Source organism: Rhamphochromis longiceps, linkage group LG2 (genome assembly GCF_057381845.1).
Source record: "Rhamphochromis longiceps isolate RC_006_pf linkage group LG2, R_longiceps_female_GT1.1, whole genome shotgun sequence".
Taxonomy (NCBI): domain Eukaryota; kingdom Metazoa; phylum Chordata; class Actinopteri; order Cichliformes; family Cichlidae; genus Rhamphochromis; species Rhamphochromis longiceps.
The window spans coordinates 24,119,201-24,140,127 of record NC_140558.1 but is presented as its reverse complement, the minus strand read 5'-3'; the positions used below and the strand labels follow the sequence as shown (position 1 = coordinate 24,140,127).

Below are 20,927 nucleotides of genomic sequence, written 5' to 3'. Positions count from 1 at the left end.
ACAACGACCAGGACAGAGAGCCCGGGGATCGAACCGGCGACCTTCCGGTTACAGATGCGATTCCCAACCCCCTGAGCCACGGTCGCCCACTCAAAGTGTCCTTTGGTCAGATAAGACTAAACTAAGATGTTTGGAGAAAGCAGGAGGAGAGAGACCACAGGGAAGCACGGTGGTGGGAGCATTATGCTGTGGGGACACTTCAGTGTGTCTGGAACTGGGAATCTCATCAAGGTGGAAGAAACCATGAAGGATGTGTGAAGATTCTGAAAGAAAACCAAAAGCGGTCAGCAGCAAAACTGGGCGTGGCACATAGCTTTGTCGTCTTACATGACAATGACCCAAAACACACGTCCTGGTGAAGAAAGACCTCCAGAAGTTCAAAGTGAGCGTTGCTGACTGGCCTGCACAACGTCCTGACTTTAAAATCTGTCGGGTGAACCAAAGACCAGGGTCCTCGCTAGAAGGCAGTTAAATCTGGAGGATCTGGAGAGGTTTGCCAGAGAAGGACAGGCTGGGGTTGCTCCAGAGACGTGCGTGAAAATAATTATAAACCAAGTAAAAATAAAAGTGCCACCTGTGCACAACTGCAGCAAATGTATGCATGTTTATCTGTGAATTATCTGTGTTGTCTCAGTGGATGGAGTGAACACTTTCAGCGAGAAAGAGAGTGCGTGCACTTGTGTGTTCATATATGCGTGTAAGCTTTGCATTCAGTGTTACTGTTGTGAATGTAGGCCAGACACGAACGTACCCACTGATATGCAAATAAGCTTGTGTGGGTGTGTGAACATGTTAGTGAAAAATGAGTGTGAATTTCCATGCATGAGCATTTATTTATTTGCTAGTGTGTCTGTGTGTACATGAGTCACACATGCATATTCATTTTATGCTGGGATACTTTGAGAGCGACTTGTGAGTCAGCTGGTACCTTTCAGAAATGATGTCAATATACGTCAGCAATGTTTGCAAGTTTGTTCATTTGACAGAGATATTCAACACAAACAAAGACATCAGATTCATAATGACGTACTGACGCTGGTGTTTTCATTACGAGCTGCCAAAACTCGAGGTGACCGTACCAAAGAGAAAACGTACTTACTGGTGTTTAAAATCTTTAACTTTACAATCAGTTAGATTTGATAAAGAGTTGCCTTAGTCAGTCAGCAGAAACAGTTGATGTACAGTCACTGGACACTTCATTAGACAGACGTTGCTAGAAGTGGGTTGGACCCCTTTATCCTTTAGAACTCCCATAATACTTTGTTGCATAAATTAAACTACAAGTGTGGGTAACATTACTCAAAGATTTTGGTCTGAATTGACGTATCAGGATCACACAGTTGCTGTTGTTGTGTTATCCTGATAGAAAACACCTTAAAAATGGGTACACTGTCTCATAAAGGGATGGACATGATTAGCAACAATACCCGAGCAGGCTGTGCCATTAAAAAGATGTTCAGTTGGTACTAAGGAGCCAAGTGTACCAAGAAAATATCCCCCACACTATTACAAGCAGCAGCAGCGTGAACCATTGATACGAGGACGGATGGATCCAAGTCTGACCCTACCACAAGAATGTCTCAGTAGAAATTGAGACATCTGATGCGTGTCTGCATTCATTGGATGTAATCGGTGGTTATTTGAGTTAATGTCGCTTTCCTGTCAGTTCAAAGCAGTCTGGTTATTCTCTACTGACCTCTAAAATCATCAAGGCATTTTCTTTGCTGTTCACTTCTCTTTTCTATATCTGTTTCTCTCTTCCTCGAATCATTCTCTATAAACCCGAGAGATAGTTGTGTTGGAAAATCCCAGCAGATCAGCAGTTTGTGAAATACTCAGAGCAGCCTGACTGGTAGCATTCAGAGTTACTCAGATCACTTTTTTTCGCGGCATCCGCAATCACGCCTCACCGGCTTAAAGGGTGAGCCAGCTCCTGAATGGTGGTTGTTGTTGGTGGTATGTGCCTGGCTGGGAGCTGCAAAGCTGCAGCCGAGTGTTTGTACAGCAACTGGAAAGAATAAAAGATCCTGGAAAGCATGGAAATGCCGCCGGGTCGGCCGTGGTTCTATGACAGGGTGTTCAGAAGCAGCAGGAATGAAGGAAAGCCAGGAAAGCAGAGGTGAGAGTAGGGACGTTAAATGTTAATGTAGGGACTATGACTGGTAAATTGAGAAAGCTGCAAGGATTAAATGGTGTTAGTTGAAGATGAAAGAATGCTGCACAGAGTTGAATCAGGCTCCTGGTGGTAGAGAAGAGATTCCAGATACCGGTAACTAGTTCATAGTTTGGTGAGGGACAGCGCCAAGAAGATGGGACTTGGTGGTGGAATGAGGAAGGATAGGCTTTTTTTCCAAATACAGAGGTTAGTAAAGAAAAATGAGATGAAGAAAGCAGACAGGAGTGCTGAGAGAGGTGGCTGAGACGAAGAGGACATATATCAATTGGTCAGTCAGAGGCTGGAGTTGGACAGCCCTGATCTAAAGCAACAGACTGACCAGGATGGACGGGATTTGAAATGACTACTGTAGTTTTCGGGTCATAAGCCGCTACTTCTTTCCCACACTGTGAACACTGCGGCTTATACTTGCGTGCGGCTAATGCATTTTTTTGTGCACGGTATATATTTTTACCGGTTGTTAAGAGTTGTAATGTTGTTTGTGCACTGTTACGTAAAAAAACCATAAGCAACGTAATTTGTGTGTTACTGATACGTACGTATACTTACAGGAAGCCGTGTTACAGCTGCTGTTCGAGGAAAAGAAGCATTTGCAGTATGTATTTTTGTATGTTACCATAACGTTTATGTTACCATGTTTATGTTACCTTACGGATTAAATTAAACGTTAAAAATCCTCACGTGTAATATTTCTGTGTAAATATCTCATATTACAAGTGAAACGCATACGGCTTAAAATCCGGTGCGGCCTGTACAAGTACAAAATTGATTTTCTTTCTAAAATTAGAGCATGCGGCTTTTAATCAGGTGCGCTCTGTAGTCCGGGAATTACGGTATATCAGAGGGACGGCTAAATAAAAAACATGTTTTTATAAACAAACTATCTGGTTTGCTTAAGTGTGTTGCACTGCTTTAAGTGTTGTTCCAAACATACACATTCTTAGACCTTTTTAAGATCTTCCAAGAAAATGTGAAGCGTGAATCATCATCAGTAGCAAGGGAAAAAAAAGCCTTGTAGTAACAGAAAACTGACTCTCAGGCAGTTTAGCTTTATTGTAATGTCAGTGTGATGATCTGCTGCTGTGTGAAATATGCCGAGGCCAATTTCTGACGCAACAAGCACTCTTTGGAACGGGCCCGAAGGTGGAGGACGCAGTGTAAAGCAAGTGTGTGTGTGAGATCGATGGGCTTTAATGTGACCCCGGTGCAAGTGCCGAGGTGAGGGATGCATATTCATTGTAGGTCCTTATCACAGATACCATCTGCTCAGGAGCAGTGCCACACTGGAGGGACACCCTGATGGAGGAAACAAACGCTCTCCCTTAACGCTGCACATTGAGCTGAATGATTAAAGGCATATATTAAAAATGAAGGGCTCTGGAGGGGAGAGAGAGGTTTGCAGATGAAAAGAAAAACACAGACGAGCTTGGATATGACAGGTACGAGGTGAACAGTTTTAACTGGCAGAAAGTGTAGAGAGTGTCACTTTACTTTTCTCCATCTTATAAAACTGACTGGTTAGGCGTTTTGTCTTTTGCATTTTGCAGAAAGGAAATTGAACATTTCATTTCAATTCCAGTTTATTCAAATAGTTTGTTTTGCAGTGTTAGAATTGCCACCCGACACAAAAACATACAGTGAACTGTAAAAACGACTTTTTACAAAACCTTTTCAGGGAACTTTAAAACTTATATTCACATTTTCACTAACACATCACAGAAATACCATGAAATACATCCTTTTATTTAAAATGTAATTGTAACAGGCGTTAATGCAGGAACTGTGACTGAAGCCTGCCGATGAGTCTCAGTCGAAGGTAAAATTCTCTTCTGAGGATCACAACGAAGACCCATTAGACTGTGACCCCCAGAGATTTTTGATCTCTTGTGGCTAGTTGCAAAAAATGATACCTAAGAACTGCGAGAGCAGGAAATATAAGACAATTATTGAAAGAGAAAGAATCGCGATGACTTAGAGCTGAACACTAAAACAGATAATAAGCGGCATATGAATAACGAGAAGCTATTGACGAGCACAGCTGGCTGCTGCAGCTCCAGTTTGAAACACAGACATGTGTATCTGTGTGTGATAGAGAGAGGGAGGGAGGAAGTGTAGTTAGTGATTCTAATTAGTTGATTCAAATCAGTTAAGGGACTGTTACCTAACTGCCGCTGGTCCCACCGACAGCATGGATGGGAACGCACACTATTTCCATCATAGTGGCTGAAGGGGACTCAGCCACCCATGGAGATTAAGCTAATTATCTTTCTGCTATCTGTACGCTAAAGTGCTTTCAATCTCTCACAATGGCTCGTATTAAACAGGTTGAATAACCGTCAAGATGCCGAAGTGGAAAGTAAAGCATCAGCTTCTTGAATTATTTTCACACAATAAAAGCAAGTCAAGTAGCAATCGATTAAGTAGAAGAAAATAAAAGAACATAATGACTGAACAGTTTATATAAGGAAATCAGAAATCGGTTGGTGGAAGGTAACTCGATAAAATAAAGTTAAGGGAAGCATAAAAAGGGAGGATTTTACTATTTGCTTTGCTATCAGTAACAAAGTTTTCCATTTCTTTAAAAACATGTGGCTGAACTCCTCAGCCTCTTTAAGGGAGGAGCAGCCACTGCCCAAAGCTCGTGATAGCAGGTGAGGGTGGGGATAAAGATTGAGCGGTAAGTCTAGTGCAGGCATCTCAAAGGGCCGGCGCCCTAAAGCTTTTCCATTTTCCATTATTATAAATTCTTACTTTTATATTCCTGTTTTCTGATTTCACTATAGAAATAGTTGTAGCATTAGCTAACAAAATGACAATCAGTAACATTACCATAGTTAAATAATGACACTAAAATGAACTTTAAGGATGTGCAAAATTGATCATCTGGTGTCTGGCTGGCAATATGTGTTTGCTGAAAACATTCAGGATGGTACAAATTAAAAAGAAAACTAATATATTATATTTTAGACATTTACATCGTACATCTTTGGTCCAATCTGGTTAATCGTGGTAAAAATAAAAAAAAAAGGGAGGGGGGGGGGGGATAAATAGCACGATGAGCTACAGTGACACCTTTGATGTATTTTCATTACTGTAACTGCTTCAAAATGTATTAAAAATGTAAAATTTTCTATTGCATTTTGGGTCAAGTCTAGCTTGGTCCCTCTGCTTGGGAAGAAAAAAAAAACAGACTAAGCTGCATTTGGATATATTTATTTATACTTTATGCGCATCATAATGAATGAGTCTGGCTAATACCATTACTGTTATGGAAGCAGTTCCCCCAGCTGTTATATATAATTACCAGTCAATACTGATTATTAATAATTGGAAAAACTATGTGAAGGTCTGAATTTAAATGGAGCAGAATTATTCTCATATCTGCTGCATTAGTGTTGTATCCATGCACCTTGTTAGACTGTGTCCATTTTCCTGGTAATTAGATAAATATCTAAATTGCCATTTTCTACATGACTCTGAGTTACCTACAGGTTATATAATCACAACATCATGAATGTTTAAGGGATATGAGGATGTAACCACCTTAAAAACAGATAAACAGCCTCTGACTATAAAGTTTGTCATGAAGGTTTGGTATGAGCTGGCAGATTCATCTTTCTGTAAACTGGGAAAGCATGATGGTGTTCGAAAATGTAACACCCTGAATGATGATTCTGATAATCGCAGATGAACGTATGATTGTTTGTTTGTTTGTATTACAGCTGATGAAAATACATCAAGCAGATTTATTTTTTCAACATTCAGTCATTAAGATGACTTCCTCGACTGTCTTTCCACGTCTTTTTCACTTAAACTAGCAGCGCCAACACTGCACCACTCGCACCATTATGTGTGTCTCTACGTGTTTACAGAGAAATCACATCTGAGCTTTTGTACTTTGGACAACACTGATCTACAAAAGGTCCTTTTAAAACTTTTCAAAAAGGTGATTTTAGGCCAAAGTGTTGATTATGATGACAAACGCATTCATGACATTGAACAACTGAGGTCTCTCTCTCACACTCTGTGTGAGCGCATGTGTGTGTGTGCGCATGTGTGTAAGTGCATCTGCAGAGGGGTGATAAGACCTTTAATAATGAGCTTGTTCATTCCATCATCAGTCAATGCACTGTCACTCTCTAGGCCGTATTCAGCCATTAATGCATTTTTCATTTTTATACACATAGACATTAACAGGAGGGGAGAGAGCCAATGAACAGTGAGAGTGGTGAGTGGGGTCCAGACAGTGACAAAATCTCCTTTTCTCTGTCTCTCACTCACATATTTTGTCAGCAGAGAGGTCATACCTAACCTTTAACTATACGTCTAAGTACATCACGTGCACACATATGTCATCATTTACAAAAAATTATATAAATCTTCAGCTTGTGTCTTTCAAATGGAAAAATAAAAAACAAGCTTGATAAGCTCGTAAATGCAGAATCCTGATGACTCACAATGCATTTGTGATTTGAACACAAGTCATTTTAATCCAGCTCAGTTTAACGTCTTCCTCAGGTTTGGTACATAAGCTGCGAGCCCGAGAGGGCGACTGAGGCAGGAGGTGGACGAGCAGTTTGGGAGATAACATGTAGGTGCTGCCTAACAGAGACACATAGTCGCGGTTCTATCCCGTCAGAGGACTTTCTATGACTGGGAATCTGAACCCTGACATTTCTTGATTTATTCTAACTTATGTTTGTTCACCATCCAAAGTTATTACAGAGGGTTTTTTGTTCGCACCACACACAAGACTGGGTACCAAAGAACAATGTAAACACACTTAACACTTAGAATGTGTGTCCTACCCCAGTATCATGCCTCCCACATCCATACCAAGAAATGCTCATGTGTTGATCTGGTATAATCTTCTGTGTGTTCCACATGCACAGGGAACAAATGGACAACAAACAGAAAGTGACAAGGGGCACATTTCACTGACATACATATTCAGCATGTAAAATCAATGTTGGGGATTAGGATGTATTGATCTGAATATAAAAGCTGAATATTGTTAAGTCACTATTGATGCCACCTGGGCAGACCAGGAGAATGAATACCATTATCTATGAAAATCAATGACACTAGTGTAGAGAGGATTTAAATAACTTTGTCTTTTAGTCTTTAGCTACAGCAACCAGGCAACTTTTATTGTGTATATAAATGTGTCTGTAGCATTTATTTTTATTCAAGCAGTGCTACACGTTATTCAGTTTTAATGAAAGTTGTGATGTATCAATATTGTATAGAGGGGTTAGTGCCACTGAAAAATGTTTTTAGGTCATGACTTTGTTTTTTCTTTCTACCAGAATTCTCTGGTGAGCCTGAGAGGTCAAACATGCTACAGCTTAAAAACATCACCAAATAGAAAAATGCAATATTTTAAACACAAAATCTAAGCAAATACATTAGCAATGACAACAGCTGCAGAAGTGATAGAAACCAAAGGATGTGAAGGATTGCACTGAGATAAGGATTCATCAGTGTTGTGACTTTTTTTCCCCCACTCGATAAAAGTTAACGTGAGGGTTCCTGATGGTTAGGGACAAATGCAATCGCATGGCAGGATGCTGTAAACGGACCAAACTTCAGTCAGGAGAACAACTGAGATAATCCATCCACAATACGAGGTTAGTCATTAATATACTGCTGCAGGGGCTGGGCTGTAGTTAAAGACTGAGCTTTAAAATGAACAGTGATGATAAAAACTGAGAGAGGCCGACAGTGATCACTGACTGTTTTTAGGGGCTTGTTGAGATTAAATAGAACAAGATACAAAGCATTAAAACATGTTAAAAACACAACAGCCTTAATAAACACAGAGTAGTTCGGACCTGGAAGCAGGTTTCATACATCATCACTTAACAACTGGATAGTCAGACTACTGAGACAAATTCTGAGAACAAAAGTTAACACGTTTTCTCACTTTGACTGTTTGTTTTTAGTGACCACAGTTATCTGTAATACTGAGAAGGCCAAGTGGCGACTTGGGGGTTGTAGAGCAAGCTGTACACAAAATGTCAAACTTTTAGCAAGCCATGACGTGATAATGCTATTCATCTCAAGCTTTTTCCCCCCTTCCTTTGACTACATCCAGTCTTTCAGCCCCTTTTTGCGCTCCACAAACTCCTACGAGGAACATGCTACATTTTAACAACTACGTTGCTCCAGTAAGTTCACTAACCTGAAGCTTGAAAAGTTTTTAGAAGAAGCTCAAAGGCTCTCAGGGGATGCTTGAATGGAAACTCCCCCACCCACACACGGATACCTTACAGGTCACAAAGGGCTTTTGCAGCGATGCGTTATGTCTGTTTAGAGAGCTCTTAGGCTGGCTAGGCTCCAAAATGTCAACACCCACAACTCCCGAGGTCATTTTATGAAGAGCACTGAGGAAGCACTGAGGACCTCCTACAACACACATATGTGGGCACAGCCGCACATACAACCTGCCGCTGTCCCCATCTGCTGATAGCACACACACATGCTCGGTACAGAGGGGGGTTTGAACTGTGTCCAAGTGGTTCTAGCTGTGTCTACTGCTGCTGATGTCTGAATACCTTTCATTAAAGGTTTGTGTGTTACCTTGTGCAAATTCATACCAGCACTGTGGCACCAACAGACCCTTTTTATTTAGCCTTGAGCTAGAGCTGGGCGATATATCGAGTTTTTAAAAAATATCGATATATTTTTATACGAGATATAAGATGTGACAATATCCTTTATATCGATATAGTCTATGTTACGTTATAATTATACTTGTGGAGCCGCAGGTTTGCCTCTCTTTCGTCCACTTTCGTCTTTACGCAATGTTACTCGGCCTCGCCTCTCCTTCACTGAACACAACTCCTCGTCCCCCATCACTTCACCTGCAGGAAGCGACAAGATGGACACGGCAAATCTCCGTTAACGAGTTACTGCGCATCGCCCCGTGCGTGGGGCTGGACGGCGTCAACGTGTTAGCTAGCTAACCACGCTAACGAGCTAACCACGCTAACGCCATGCAGCCCAGAGGGGCTGCACGGACTAAAATCCTTTCATTTTCTCAAAAGTTGACAGCGCGCCTTATGTATGAATTCTGGTTGTGCTTGATGGCCGCGAACCGATTTTATGTGGAACACGGCGCTCAGCAATCTGTCAAAAAATGTTTTAGTACGACTTTAGTAAGCTACGGAGCTGCACCGCTTGATGGATTGTCGGAGCATTACGGCTGAGCCTCGCGGAGTGATACGTACTGTGCTTCAACGTAATATTACCCCACTGTGTATAAGGACTATAAATGGCACCTGTTAAGAGACGTGGTTGCGAAGCGGATTTCAAACTCCAGGCTGTCAGTCACGCAGTACAAGTTGGGAACAGAGCAGCTGTGAAATCTGTCTTTGTTATTATGCTCAGCGTCTTTTAGTTTACATTTTGACTGCACAATTGTGAGCTTTTTGTTATGCACAAAAACAACATTGTTTTCTTTTATTTATGGAGCATTATTATTTAATAAATGCTCATAATTTAGTTTTGAGTAAATTTTATGTACATCTGCTCTATGTTAATAAAAGTGCCTGTGTGACATCTGGGACACAGCTTTGACTAAGAACTCTCTTTTTGTTCTTACTTTATGGCTTTAAAAAAATATATCGAGATATATATCTTATATCGCCATCCAGCTAAAAAATATCGAGATATGAATTTTGGGTCATATCGCCCAGCCCTACCTTGAGCTAACGCCAACAACAAATTGTTTAAATGAGTGGTTATGCCATCAAACGAGGAGATCCACGTGGGAGTCGCCACACTGACAAGCAAGGTTGAAGCCTGTGGCTTTGAAGGCTCGGGTAATCTAAAATGAGAAGTGTTACTAGCAGTGATCCTGTGCCATAAGGAAAAGATAAAAGAGCAGCCAAAAGACTCTCATGCAGTCAGATTTGCAGAGGGTGATATGAAATGCTAAATGAGCAGCAGAGATTTAACGGAAAACTGCCGGTTCATTCTTTTCATTGCGAGTTTGCCTTTCCTGGAAATTGTGTAAACACTGTTTGTGGATTGCTGTGTGTTTTTTGACACAACCATGCACTCATTGTGCTCGTCTCAGCCACTTAAGGGCCATGGAACACAGGGCATCACAGACCAACAACAATAACTGAGGCTACACCGTGTCTGCACAGTACAGATACTTCCTGAGTGGAGACCAGCTCCTCTTGGGTTTCATCTTCACATCATACAGCAGTTGAGTCACAGACACTCAAAGATACATCTCGAGGAGTGCTTACACAGGCATGAAATATTCAGGAAAGTGTCGTGTTCACACTCCAGAAGAACTGAGTGCCATGTAAGAGTCATACTTCTGCCTTATTTTCTCAGCACTATAAATGGTCTAATAAAACAAAGGCAACAACGTCTGTTGTTTCTCACAGGTGTGACAGTTGCGTTCATCTTGTATGGTAGCTGTTTCCACATGCACAAATTGGATAAGAGTTATAGGAGTGCCTTTCATTATGGTTGTCCGTGTATAAATTCTTTAAATTAATTGGTTCTGTCATTTCAGAGTCATTTAACCAGACCTGTAACCCATGAGAGGGACGTACAAAGAGAGACGTGTAGCCACAGTTTAACGTTTAGCAGCTCTTTGTAATATTGACCCAATTTATCCATGTCAAATAATATCAAATTAAATTACTTGTCACCATCATAACCTCTGCTTTAAAATCAAACCTTTTCCTGGGAATTATATTCATGCATCTCTTTTTTTCACTAAACTGTTTTTCCTGTTTTGCTGCTTCTAATTCTACTTAATCGTCTTCTTTTAACATTTATTTATGACTCATCTAAGAGAGACAAATTTAGAGAGGTTAAGAGATACAGGCGATAATATATACAAAATATTTTTTCACTATTGCAACACTACACCTTTTCAGGGTAAATAATAAAGCATGAGAAATTTCTTTGATTGTATTTATGGAACTCAAGCTTTTTTTTTGCCTGTCCCATTTGGTTCTTTAGCCATCAGAATTATTGTCTGAACTCGAGCTTTGCTTACTTTTTTAGTATTAAGTTTAGTCCTGCAATATTTATTAAGATTGAACTAAAACTACTGTAATGCTCCATACACTGCAAAAAATGCATTTGCACTCGTAAACATGAAGCAATAATTTGGAGTGAAATGTAAGTGAAATATATGAAAATTTATTTTATTTTCATTATTTCAAATAATTATTCATTAAGGAAATTTTGCTTGGTATAAACTGAATGTATATCAATCATGTATATGTTGTTCTGGCTCCTTAAGAGTCACCACTCATGTTATGTAGTGTTATACAAGTTCATGCAATCTTTATTCGTTTCTGGCACACTGTTCATTTTATTTTGACATTCTACCGGAAGTGCTACTTCTCATTACTTCCTGTCTAACGGGAGAAGGACAGTTTGCTACTCCTGTGCCTGCCTATGCTACCTCTTAAGCCAGCACAGTCTGTAAGTTGGCAGTATTGTTGTGTTTTATGTTAGCACTAACTGCCGTGTGTTGTTTGTGATAGTTTGAGAAAGCAAATTGACTCAATGATGTGCTTTATTAGTCATTAGCCTAAACGCTAATTAGCGCTAGCTAACCGCTAACGTTAGCTTGTTAGCTTGTTTCGTTCTGCTTTGCTTTGCATAGTAACAGGTCATAGCATCTTCTAATTGTAAGAATGTTTGCTTATATTAGCTCACATGGGATATTTTGTGTTTGTTTACAGTTTTACCATTCATCCATTCATGTATTTCGACAAAGCCATGCTATGCATCCAATCAAATAAATCCACCAGAAAGGAACAACGGTGTGGTTTTTCTACATGGGATGATGGTTGTCTGTCTGCCTAGTTAAGTGCGAGGGCAGAACATATGTCATTGGACCAAATTTAATCAAATCTGACATTTTACAGTGTAAATTTTCCATGTCACAAAATGGAAAAATATAAACACTGAAATGACTTAAAGTTATTATTTTGGGGCATAAATAGTTTATTCTGATGACTACCTACATTTAATCGTGTGCTAACTAAAGATATGAATCTGGGACTTTGTGTGGCTCCAGTTCAGTTTAGCTAAGTCCATAATTTGCTATTGATGTATTATTACTGTATCTGCAGTTTGTTCGCTTGTATTCTAAACTAAGTAAAGTATCAGCACTGAAGTAACTTGCAGTATGTTTTTACTGTTTGGCTCTTATTTTCTCAGTTCTGTGAAACATGTTGTGAACACCCATTTGCTGATGATCAGTTAAAAAACCTTACCACACATACAGTGTGTGCTTATGCATGGTGCTCAATAGATGCGCGTCTACAAAAAGTCCTGCAGCATCAAAAGGATCAACACTGATGAAAACGACAGATACTTTACATGCATTTATTCACATGAGCACTGCTACGTAAGTGACAGTCCTTTTAACTTTGTTAAAAAAACAAGCAGTGTTTTTCTGTTCCAATGGCTCCAATGAATAGATTGTGAAAGTTGGCAGTTTGAGAATAGGCAGCTAAAACGTTCAGTCTTTCCTTCTTTCTTTCAGGTTACAGTTTGTCACAGGGCTGGAACAGAAAGACATCCAACCATTCGCACCTGTGGGCAATTTAGAATCACCAGCTTACCTAACCACACTAACTGCATGTGTTTGGACTGTGGAGTACCCAGAGGGAACCCACGCAAACACGGGGAGAACATGCAAACTCCACGTTGGAAGGCCGAGCGAGTTGATGGATTCAAACCCAGGATCTTGTTACTGTTACTGCTGTACTGCTGCCCATGTAATTATTGCTTCAGTATGCTCATGAAGTTTCACAAAGAACTCAGATCTCTCTGTTTAAAACCAGTAATTCTTCTCTTTTGGACCACGCAGGATCATGTTTCTTTGAATGGACAAGCATTAATTTGTGGGGGCAGGACCATGTGGTAATATTACTACCTGACATGCTGAGTGTTTATCTCCACGGCATACACTGGATTGAATGGCAGACTGGGGAAGCTCACCAGCAGAAATACTTCACAGATTATCACCTTAGCCCCTGGACATATGAATCAAATTTCAAGAAAGCTGATTAACTGGTTGAAATATTTAATAAAAAACATGTTTTGCCTTTAAAAAGAAATCTACTAGTTTGTCCAGTTTGTCAGTACTGACTGAAGAAAAATCCCTTGGAGAGTTTTGTGCAGCTCGGAAAAACAAACATGTTAAAGAGGAGGTCATGACTCAGAGTTGATTCACAGGAATTGCTAATAGAAATCTCTGGATAATTAGCATGTGTAGTCAGTAGCTAAGCCAGTGTGTGCTGACTACAGCACCTGTAATGTAAATGAGCTTGCACAGTACTTTCTACAAACTGTTTAACCTTAGAGTCATTACAGTACATCCCAGATCCTCCAGCATCTGCGTGGCAAAAAGTGCTAAACATTACAAACAACTTCAAGTAAGAAGTAGCTGAGGTGCAAAAGAGAAGTTTTCTGAAGATGTTTATAAAAAAATCTAAATAATGCTCCTAAAACAATATGAAGGAATCACTACTGCGAAAGTGAGAAACTGATGACAGTGCTCTTTGTAATGGAATTGAATAGTGCATGTGTGTGTGTGTGTGCTCAAAAACAAGGAGTGTAAAACACAGAGAAAATATTGCTTAGCCGAGGGGTGTAAGATTTGTGTTTGCAAAGGACTGGGAAATATAATGATGTCTGTTTCATATTCACTTATCTGTATGCTCAGAGACAGAAAGAAATGGAGAAAGATGCTACAGGGAGAAAGAAAGCAGTTATGTAAAAAAAAAAGAATAGACAGAGGCAAGACATGGGCAAATAATCTAACAATATTCATTACAAGCAGACAGAAATTATGAAAGAGTTTTATTAAAAGGCTCTAAGGTGGTGTAACATAGATTCTGGCAGCTTTATTGGATAGCTTTAACTCCATGAAAAGAGCACTAAGGACACAATGACAGGGGTCTTAGATCTGTCGTCACACTTTGCTAGTACCAGGTTGGACCTGCTTGTACCTCCAGAACTGGTTTCATTTTAATACTGTAGCTTCAACAAGCTGATAGAAACAGTCCTCAGAAGTTTTGGTTCATATTGAGATGATAGCACCACACAGGTTAGTCAGCTGCAAATCTACAATATGATGAAAATCTCCTGTCCCATCACATCCTCACGGTGTTCCATTGGATTGCACCAACACTTTGTTAGGCTGTAGCATAAAGATGATGCTAAGTTGGTACTAAGACCACCATTGCACCACCAACAGCAGTCTGAACCATTGATAGAAGCCACAATGAATGCAGTCTTTCATATTTACTTGCACCAAATTCAGACCCTACCATCTGAATGTAGCAGCAGAAAATCAGACCATGGGAATGTTTTTCCACTTATCTCATATTTTTCTGAGCACAAGTATCCTAAATTTCCTCCATTTAGGTCTCCTGCAGTTCTATCTCATCTGATCTTCTGCATACCTTGGGTATAATGAGTGGTTGTTTGAATAATTGGCTCCCTATCAGCTGGAAGCAGACGGGTCATTCTCCTCTGACCTCTGCATCAACATGTCATTTTCCCCCAGAGAAGTGCCGCTCACTCAGTGTTTTCTCAGTTTAAGACTGCTCTCTGTAAACTCTAAATATGGTTCTGCAGGAAAATCCCAGCAGATCAGCAGTTTCTGAAATACTCTGGTTCCAAAAACCAAATCATGTTCAAAATGGTCACCTTTCTTCCACATTCTGATGCTCACTTTGAACGTCAGCTGCTCATCCTGACATTTGTACATGCCTAACTGCATTGAGTCCATGTGATTGTTTAATTTGATAATTTATGTTAATTTGAAGCTGAACTTCTGACAGAAAACCCGATCACTGCAGTTGAGAACATGGTATCATAACCATCACCTGAACCTGAAGTTCCAACAGTGGGAGTTATTCCAGTTAAAAATATTCTAAGGGAGGCATATGACTGGTTAGCATATTATACTGGAAGTAATAGCGTCCCATCCTCACACTGTATCAGACACACATCTTTGCATACACATGTGTGACACTGTGAAAGCAGTTTTTGTAGTTTTTTGTAATTGTGATGCTGGAAGCAGCAGACACACAAAGAAGGAATCGCTGCACGGCACACACTTCAAAAAGATCTTCCACACGCTGTAACACAAAGGTTCTTGGACTCAGTACTGCTTTACTCTTTCTTTGTCCATTTGTCTGCTGGTCAGTCCTAAACTGGCGAACCACAACGCCGTGATTGAAGTAAAACAAACAAACAACAAAAGCAAGATTGTCTGTTTAGGACTAATCTCAACTGCCTCTGAGGTAAAGACACTTGAGATTATGTTTTGCCCTTAAACAACACGAGAAGGACAAAAGATGGCTCTCTGTCAAGCTTTATATTCTGCCTTTAGGGTGCCAATTTTCACCATGCTCCAGTGAACACAGATGATGATTTTGCTGAGGAAATGAAGTGACAGGCAGCACGCTCATCATTCCAACATCCCATTAGCACCAGAGAAACCTCCCCACTGGATTTTGCCTCAGTGGATTAGCTCTAAAGTGAGCCTCTTCTCTAGGGCTCAGTCCCCGTATTGCTCCACAGCTCCAGGACAAGGAGGTCTGAAGACCACTGCGATGCCTGAGAGGGACGCTGGTACTTAGCAGGAGATGTAGGACTTGTTTGTTCAGGCTTTGTGTGGCTGCTGCCCTCAGGACTGCTGCAGTGTGTTTACTAGCTATGAAGACGTGAGCAAATAAACTTTTTGTAGGAGCCTAATGAAGCATCACTCTGACTGACACTCTGATTTCAGATATTTATGTGCAAAATAAATAATAATATTAAAATAATATCTCTCTCTCTCACGCGCCCTTTTCAGAGTGAAGATGCTTTCTCTCGGCATCCTTTCCCCCCAAAAAAACATATTTGTTCAATTTTTTTCAAATTTTACTGTCATGAACTTCAATATTAAGCATGCTAATTGAGGCAAAAGTTTTGCGAGATCTTGCAAATGTTTTGGCCGCATCCTTCAGAGGCCACCTGCTCGAAGCCAACTGGGAGGTCAAGGTACAATGTGCCGGGAGTGCGGTGTTCCCCCCGGGCTGTAGTGAGCCTGGACCTCCCGTGGCCAACTCCGTGACGCCCTCGGTTCCTTTAACAGTTTCCTCACCGACACCGTTAGTGACCTGGGTGTATTTTTGGATAGCTCTTTTAAATTCAACAAACAAGTGTCTTCTATTGTTAAATCTTGCTTCCATCAATTGCGTCTTATTAGCAAGGCCAGACATTATGTCCCGCATAGGCACCTTAAAAAGCTTATCAATGCCTTCGTGACATCTAGGTTGGATTATTGCAACTCCCTTTACTTCGGTCTTAACTCAACTCTTCTCCATAGACTCCAAATTGTTCAGAACGTGGCTGCTCGTCTCCTTACTGGTAGTGGGCGCCGTGTCTCTATTACCCCTGTCCTTGCTGATCTGCATTGGCTTCCCGTTAATTATCGCATTCAATTCAAAATCCTGCTGCTTACCTTCCGAATTATTAACAATATAGCGCCAAGCTACCTCATTGAGCTGCTTAGATCATACAGTCCTACTAGAGCATTAAGATCATCTTCCCAGTCACTCTTGGTACTGCCGAGATCTCGGCTGAAGACTAGAGGTGACCGCGCCTTTGCCTTGGCTGCACCGGATTTATGGAATAACCTCCCCATTGCTATACGCGAGTCCGACTCCATTCAATCCTTCAAATCGCAGTTAAAAACCCACTTATTTAGCCTCGCCTTTTCTAGCAGTTAACGCTTGCTTGTTAGTTAGCTTAATGCTTATTCTTATCTCGGATTAGTCCTAATTACTTTTAATCATTTTTTCATTTTTTGGCTGTTTTATCCTTTACACTTAGTTTTATTTTATGCTTTTATATGCAATTCTTTTGCTTTTGTGTTTTAATGCCATTCAACCTGCTAGCATGTTTTGGTACCTTGCCATAGCCCTCATCCTTCCCTGTTACTTCATCCTACTCTCTTGCGTGTTAAGCACTTTGTTACACCACTGGTTTTTAAATCTGCTATATAAATAATGTTTGTTGTTGTTGTTGTTGTTGTTAGCTTCGAGATGGTGGGTAACAGACTTTTCAGAAAACGTCAGAGCACTTTTGCAAATATGTGATGTCTTGATAAACCAAGCAGATATTCGAAGTTTACACAGCTACATTCATGGCTGAAAATGTCTTAAAAGTTCATTTTGTGACCCAGAGAGAGTAATATTAAAATTAAGTCGCTGCCGCCATTGTTGGAAACGAATTGGCTGGGCTGCACTATGAATTCTGGGATAGGTTGCGTCACGAAGGATACACCGACTTGGCCTTCAAATTCGACCTGCGAAGGTTGCAGTCTATTTTGCGAGATCTCGCAAAAGTTCATCTTAATTTTTTTTTCTCCCATGTCCCTTGCGAGGCTCTGTACTCGGGCGCCCACTCCTGGAAATATTTTATCCACACACACTTCTTAATCTTCCGGAACAACAAGCCAGAAAAACTTCTATAAAATGCTTTCATAGAGGTCCTTACGCTCACTGATGATCAATTAATGAAGTGCATTTCAGCGGCCCTATGTGAAAAATAATTGCCCCCGAAACCTAATAACTGCTTGAGCCACCGTTGGCGGAAACTACTGCAATCAAGTGTTGGTGATTATTGCCAATGAGTCTTTCACATCACTGTGGAAGAACTTTGGATCACTCCTCTTTGCATGTAAGAGGGTTTCTGAGCATGGATGACTGGTTTAAGGTCATGCCAAAGCATTTGTTTTAGTTTTTTTAGCCTTTCAGTGGTGGACTTGCTGGTGTGTTTTTGATCATTGACTGATCATAACACAAGTGTGCTTGAGCTTCAGGGCATGAACTAATGAACTACTGTTGTCCTTCAGGATTTTCTCGTAGAGATCAGAATTAATGTTTACGTCAATTAAAGCTCATCCGGGTCACGAAGCGGCAAAGCAGCCCCAGACCATCGCACTACCACCATGTTGACTGCTGATATGATGTTCTTTATATGAAATCTAGTGTTAGTTTTACACCAGATGTAACGGGACAGAAACCATCCAAAAAGTTGTCAGTCCAGAGAACTTTTTCACAAAAGTCGTGGGGATCATCCAATCACTATTTTTGATTAGCTGGCCAATCCTGGGAAGGTTCACCACTGTTCCACTGCATACAATAAGGGAAAAACTTGCTTTTAAAAAAGTCAGTGTATGGTTTTTTCACTACTTCAAGATAATCTATTTGAATAAGTTCTGCTGGGCTATTATATGAAAAAAATGCTATATTACTGTGCAGATTATATAAACAATTTTATGCAATGTAAGCGATAAAGGGCAAAGGAAGACACGGGGCTTAAATACACAAGGAAGTAATGAGGAAAAGGGAAACACAGCTGGAACTAATCAAGACATAATGAGATAAGGGAGGCAAAACTAGATACACTGGCACAGGGACCGTTGAAGTGAAACAGGAGACATTCACAAAGACGCAGACTTGACACTGAGACATGAGACACAACTGACTGGGGAGACAGAGGGAACATGGAGACAAGCGTGATTAGACGAGGAACACAGGGAAGGCAAAGTAACAGAAACCTAAACTAACTAAGAATAAACACGAGCAGAAACCCACGAATGACAACACTGCAAGAATATAAATTAACAAAGCAGGAACTCCAGCAACACTTGAGGGAAGATGAACAACTTTAATAATTGACCAACGCGTTTCGGCTTGTGGCCTTCATCAGGGCCATGAGAATTATTAAAGTTGTTCATCTTCCCTCAAGTGTTGCTGGAGTTCCTGCTTTGTGAATTCCTTCATCCCCTTCGTGCACCTTGGAAGCAGGTGAAGTTGTGACAGAATTTTTTTTTTGCTGAGAATATAAATTAACCAATAAACACAAAACACTGGGTCAAAGACTCAGAAGCATGACAATGGGAGGCAGTTTCTCTTTGTTGTTTAACTTTAAATGAATTAATTCATTTAAATAAAACATTGTGCAACATGTCAGATATCATATAGTTTGAATGATGATGTATTGCGAGACTAATCCAAATTACAGTGATTTGAATTTGAAACACCTTTGCTTATCTCAGCACGACTGAAAAGTCAAATCAGCGTTACAGGGTTTCTTTCTGCTTGTCTGTTCTTGTTGAACTCGTTTTGTTTTGGTTAACAAAAGTAGAGGAAGTGACATTTACAGCTACAGTGCAAAATACTTTTGCCTTATTCCACCACAGAGAGCGTGTCTACATCCTCATACTGAGGTTTGCCAGTTTCCAAAAGTTTGTGTGTTGTTGGTTTCAGGCGTCACATTGTGTCTCGCTTATCTGCCTTTTACAATGTTGACTTGTAATTGTGCCACACAAAGTTTGAGTTGACTTTACTGGCTGGAAAACAGGTAAAACTTTGCCATGGCCTAATATACAAGTGGCACTGAGACACAGTCTTTTGAGCTGCTGGCTTCCCACCAGTGTTTGTATTGTCTTTACACAGAGGCCAAACCTGGCTGAGTGTAACAGAGCCAAAGTCATGCACAGTCTGGTCAAAGCTAACCACAGCCTCATCAGATAATGAGGGGACCATTTCTCTCTTTAACAATTATGCAGGGCCCCATTCATGCCATGTCTGAATTCATATTTTCATCCTTATCAACTAAGCGCTGACAGTGTGGCTTTCACGTTCTATATATTCTGTGCCGTCTAGTATATTAAAACTAGTGCTGTGAGAAACTAAATACTGGAAAAATAATGTCACAGCGTTAGTGGTCTGGTTGACATCTTCTGCTTTTGCACAATATGGGCTCATTATTTTCAGATCCTGCTGCTGGCTGGTTTGGATCGATGGGTATCCAAACCAAACCTGACCATCAAACAGCTAACCTGCCAGAGTGAACTCACCTAATGGGAGCCAAACATGTCCTGCCTGTTTTATTGCCTTCTCAAAAATATGAAAGTTACTTTGACAAAGGATATCGTGTAGCTGTGGATGCTTGTTGAATTCATTTAAAGATAATCAAAAAGAAAACCCGAGTTACACTGTTTTAATGTGTATGCGCTTGTGTGCATACTTGTCTACTCACCCAAAAGATGCAGTGTGTACTTATATGTGTGTGTGTGTGTGTGTGTGTGTGTGTGTGTGTGTGTGTGTGTGTGTGTGTGTGCTGACTCAGCAGCAAAGTTGCACTTTACAGATCCTGTCAATGAGAAATACAACTCAGACTGCATCCCCGATGTTGCTTGCACGCTCTGTTTCCAGTCAGTCTTTCAGTGGTGATATGCAGCTAAACGCCTCCTGACACACATTGTGTTGATACAAATAATGTGTGTATTAATGTGTGTGAGAAACAGCAAGACTCTAAGAAAAATCTACCTGGATACTATAATGAGACCACAAGAGGGCTGCACTTTTAACCAAGTCAACATATGGCACATTACACCTGCCCGCCCGCCTGCCTGTGTCTCGCTCTGCCAAGCAGAAAGCCGGGGTGTTTGTGTCGATTGTGAGGGATCGCCTCTGTCCCCAAGATCAAATTTGAATGAAGCAAATTCTCATCAAAGCTCAGAAACGGAGTTTTGTTTTCCACCAATATAACGATCCTTACATGCTACTTCTTTTTTATGAATGAAATTCACAGCGTTCCTCATACACCTGTGTGTCTGCATTTGTTTGTGCGTACGAGCGACAAGTGCAAAAGGTACCAATTATGAGGCAATCTGCCAAATGGAGCA

General features: G+C 40.6%; 1 protein-coding gene and 1 long non-coding RNA gene across 3 annotated transcripts in view; one reads left to right on the top strand and one right to left on the bottom strand.

The window, feature by feature from the left end:
* The window catches only part of il1rapl2 (interleukin 1 receptor accessory protein-like 2), a 506,271-nt gene that overhangs the window by 116,470 nt on the left and 368,874 nt on the right, over nt 1–20,927 (bottom strand). The gene's annotated exons all lie outside the window — the stretch shown is intronic.
* LOC146677214 (uncharacterized) lies at nt 11,449–13,287 on the top strand. 2 transcript variants are annotated; one of them, XR_014913416.1, is made up of 4 exons: nt 11,449–11,638; nt 12,383–12,572; nt 12,711–12,945; nt 13,038–13,287. It is a non-coding gene; the product is annotated as an uncharacterized LOC146677214 (long non-coding RNA). The 2 variants fall into 2 exon arrangements; XR_014913414.1 differs by having other exon boundaries at nt 12,711–13,287.